Here is a 4,812-nt window from a genome sequence, read left to right on the forward strand (position 1 = left end):
ATTAGCGCCATAAGTATCGCATTAAAAAAAATATATATATTGTAAACCAAAAAAAAAAAAACCTTGAGAAAAAACTGATATTGAGATCAAAAAATCGAATGCTAAAATTATAGAGTTGTAAACAAAACAAAAATGTATCGAAAGCAACAACAACAACAACAACAAAAAAGGAGAGCAAAACTCGCTGCAGTCGCTGTCTTTGCTTGCGATTTATTTTTTTTCGTTACGATTTTTGGCTGTTTTGCCGTGAGGGCGGGATTTACAGGGAGGCGGGGATCGTGCGTCTCCATTGGTCCAGCAGGTTTGAGTGACGGGTCTTCAGTGCGCAGGTGGGCTGGTCATCATTGACGCATTCAGTGTTAGCAAAAAGTCAAAGAAAGTGTGTGACGCAAATACCGTAGTGCCACTACAGAGTTTGCAGTGTTTTCTGATACTAAAACATCTGGAAAGTTAGCAGATGTAATGTGTACGTGCAAGGCCAGGCCAGCCCCGTGTATTCCAGTGTGGTGTAAAAATGATGAAAACACGCCCATTAACCCGGAGTTTATCCTGAAATGGACACATTTTAAAAATAATAGATAACTTGTCAGTTTATTGTGGGGTTCAAGGTAAAGTAAGTTGCTGATGGACGTGTCAGGGTTAATGGCAGTGGTATTAGTTTCTGTTGTCATGATGCTCTCTGTACTGTTCAGTGCTGTACATCTGTGTCCATCACCGCCAGATTTCGCATGGATTTCTATTCGCCTTCGCCTTGCTTAGCCTTGTTATCTCTCACATGTTTTGTACATTAACATTTTAACATGTCATAACTTTGTGAAGAATTAACATATCTTAACTATATATAAAGCAATAATCCAGCTCTATCAGATGAAGTAATAATCTAATTTTGGAATATTTTGGTGATGTGACTGGTTTGGTGGTGGAGGGTCACATCACTGTGATAACTAGCCTACTGCCAGGTGCGATGCAAATGATAATAATGATTAGCTAGTAGTTAACTACTACAGTACTTTGCCAGTTGTCAGCTACTGATTTGTGATAGAATTGTATTTATTAATTTTGTTTTTTAATGTGCACTGTGCAATATAGTATTTTCAGTACTGAGTATTTTTGGTGTTTGTGTTTTTTACCTAAAAAACGTTTTTTCCCTAAATTATTGCTGTTATTTCAATGTGTGCAGTGCACTATTTACATTTGTATTTATTACAAAATCTATTTCTTCAACATGTACAGTGTATGTTAAAGTGCAATACATGTTCTGTGAGGTGCACTGTTTAAATGTCTGTGTGTCTTTTAGTTTTAGTTTGTCTCTGCCATAAAAATGGGCACCACTAAAATGTTTTTCAACGAGGTGGGGTACCCAACAATCAAATCTCGCCTATGGCCCCCAAAAGGCTAGGGCCAGCCCTAGATAAAGTGGCTGCTCTTTTTTTATGGTTGCATCCTGTTCAATATTGGACTTTGCTTAACACAATAAGACCATAGCTGTTATGGAGCATACATCAGTGATAAAGCAAGATTATAATATTTGTCAATATATATGTATATATATAACATGCTGAATTCAGTTTCTGTTTATTGCAAAATTCCAAGTGTGGCTTAGTTCAGATCTGGCTATAATCTGAATACAGTTTTGTTATCGAAAGCAACATTTTCATGCCACATTTTTTCGCTTATTTCAAGCAAATTTCAAGCAACAATTGCTTAAAATAAGTGAAAAAATCTGCCAGTGGAACAAGACAAAATACAACATATTCAAGGCATATTTTCTTGAAAGTGTTATTATCTTGCTTGTTAAGGAAATGTATCTTATTTTAAGGATGGTTAGATTTTTTAGGCTGGGAACAAAATAAATATACTTGATAAGACTTGTATTTTTGCAGTGTGGGTCATGGGTTCCCCTGCACCTGGATTGCCACAGACATCTTTATTGTACTATTTTCTACTTTATCGTGGTTGAATGGTTGAAGGGATGTTTATGTTATAAATATATTGGTTTATATATATACAGTTATTTACACATGTTTAAAAAACAGTACATAAAACAGGTAGACAGTTTGATTAAACTTTAGTAGAAAAAATAATACTGGCAATACTGGCAAGACATCCAGTCTGACTTTTGTGCTGGATTATGACTATTTCATTCCAGGCCATTTGGATGAGTGAAGGCCCTTCTGCAGCAGTCTGTCCTGGAGGCCGGCCCCTGACAGCATAGCATTCTGGTAGCTGCCCCTTCAGACATCAGCTGTCAGCTGTTTGTCAATGTGTCAGAGCGTCCTATTCTCACACAGGGCACACACTGCGGATCAGCTCGTTTTCGACAGAAGGTTCGCTGCATCGAATCCAAATGAAATGTACATTTTTAAAGCTGGTGTTTTAAATATTTATACACCCCCCCCTGCCATTCTCAAAACAGCTCAGCTATGAAATAAAGAGTTTTACGATAAAATTGACAGTGCACAACAAGGTCAACACAAGATATGGTATTAAATATTAAGTACATTTGAAATGTATAAACCAGCGTTATTGTTTTTTGATATAAACAGGCCCGATATACAGGCTGCAGGAAGTGGAGGTGTCAGTGTTCTAACGCAGCCTGAATAATGTCCTGAGCTTGAGCTCGGATCGATGGAGAGCTCTGTGCCTCTTGTATCCTATCATAGTTTTACGGTCACAAGAGATGCAAAACACAACAGCTTTCAAAAATTTGATTTTTTTAGCTGCAGATGGCAGATTTACTTTATAAGTTTATTACTGGCATTGAGTTATTACTGGCCTTTATCACTTGTATCATTTTTAGGAAATCATCTCATATCTCAAATTTGTAAACCCTATTTACAAACGTAATGTGATAGTTATTTAATAAACTCACATCATGCACAAACATAAGAATTGTAGAGTTGATTTCCTCTCTCAATAAAGTGGACTGAATTTACATCAATCAATCAATCAATCAATCAATCAATTAAATAACCCAGTGTTTACAAGATTCTCCAAATTTGTGAACTCCTTTAAAACAGCTAACGTTTGTTCAAATGCTTGCTTCCTTCAACATTCAGTAATGCTAAGAGCAGTACATGATGCTGTGACAGACACAATGGCATTGCTATGTGGCGTATCAAAGGCTGCTGTGACTATGAGTGAATGATGGACTTTTATTTCAGTGCAAGACACAACAGGAAGCAGACTGCGTGTCAGACGAGAGGGTAAGAGGGCTGGGCTCTCTGTTCACAATGATTGCCTGGCACTGACTGTGATACTGTGATCTTATTTGCTGCTCTTAAGGGAAGTAGTATTGAGCTGAATTATTTCACAGATATATTTGTGAATTCTGCCTTGTATCACCAGGTCCTTTATAGCTGTGTTTCCCAACTAGTGTGCTGTGGCACCGGCAGGAACTGGCGTACCATGGCATTTTTAAAACATCACATGTGTATATAAATATAAGAAGAAGAAACATCTCATGTATTTAAATTAATTCAGTTCCTGACAGAATGGCAGATAGATTGGTTTACTACAAAATATTAAGTTAAGTAGGTGTGCCTTATTGTATTACATCATTAGGTTACCTACCTACCTTAAAAATCTAAATATTTGCTTCATACAGGAATAATAAACTAAAGACACCCAAATAATATTCAGAATCTTTATTCTGAACTGTGAAGGGAGAGACTATACATCATTGTATATTGATCAGTAGTTTGCCTGCCCCATTTTAGGCTCTGACGGCGGCCTGAAATCCAACCCTAGCCAACACCACATTTTTTCGAGCTATGCCCAGGCAAGTCTATCCCCAGCCTAAGTTACCGGGGACTCTAACCCAAACTCTGTCCAAGATCCAAACGTAAGCCTAATTTGATCACCTTATTTTAATACACTGACATATCACACAAAATGTTAAGTAGGTGTCTTGTATTATTACACTGATGACACTTTATAGGATTGAGAGAACAAACCAGAAACCCCCAAACAAGTATATATTAAGATAGGAGTTGCAAGAAAAATAAAGGTACCTGTATTATTGTAAGATACATAAAATACAAAATAAATAAAAGTAGCAAGAAATACATGTTTTGTGTTATTTTTGGCACTACAGAAGAGGAATCTGGATTTGTTTTCATAAATCATGGAATAATAGTTTATTTTTGTTTTTATTTTGTTATTAAAGGCAGAAGCCCTAAGTCAAAATATGTACACAATAGAAAACCTGTTTTCTATGCTGTCTTTGATTACTGCACAGAGGCAATGTATCCGGCTCTTTGCAACATCTTGGCAAAAGGATCAAACAAGCTCGGGATTTACATTTTCATATAAATGGGTCGAATTTAGCCTCTGCAAATCCATGTTCAGTGACATAAACAAACAAATCATAAATAAAGACAATTAAATACAATATTTTGAAGGCGAACCAGTTTTATAGTGTGTGTATATAAGCATACACTAGCTACAACGGAGTGGATTGACTGGGGGGTGTATGTATAACTCATGTTTAATGCACATGATCACATCTTATATTAAATACAACTAAGAACTGACTTTGTGAAGATGGTGGAACATGGGGCACATTTTCTAACACTCAAGATCCCTCTTCACAATACACGATACAACGCTTTATTGACAAAGGTCGACACTGCCGCTTTAAGGAAGGTTTTGAAAAATAGTCGTCATCGGAGAGCTCGCCGTCTGATTGGCTGTCCGTGGCCCAGCCCGCCCACTGAGGGCGACAGCGTCATTCTGTCTTCTCCCCACGCCGTGCTCGAGCCGAGGCCACACGGGATGGGAAGCGAAAGGGGACATTCGGCAGCGAAGTGG

This window comes from Amia ocellicauda, chromosome 4 (genome assembly GCF_036373705.1).
Source record: "Amia ocellicauda isolate fAmiCal2 chromosome 4, fAmiCal2.hap1, whole genome shotgun sequence".
Lineage (NCBI taxonomy): Eukaryota > Metazoa > Chordata > Actinopteri > Amiiformes > Amiidae > Amia > Amia ocellicauda.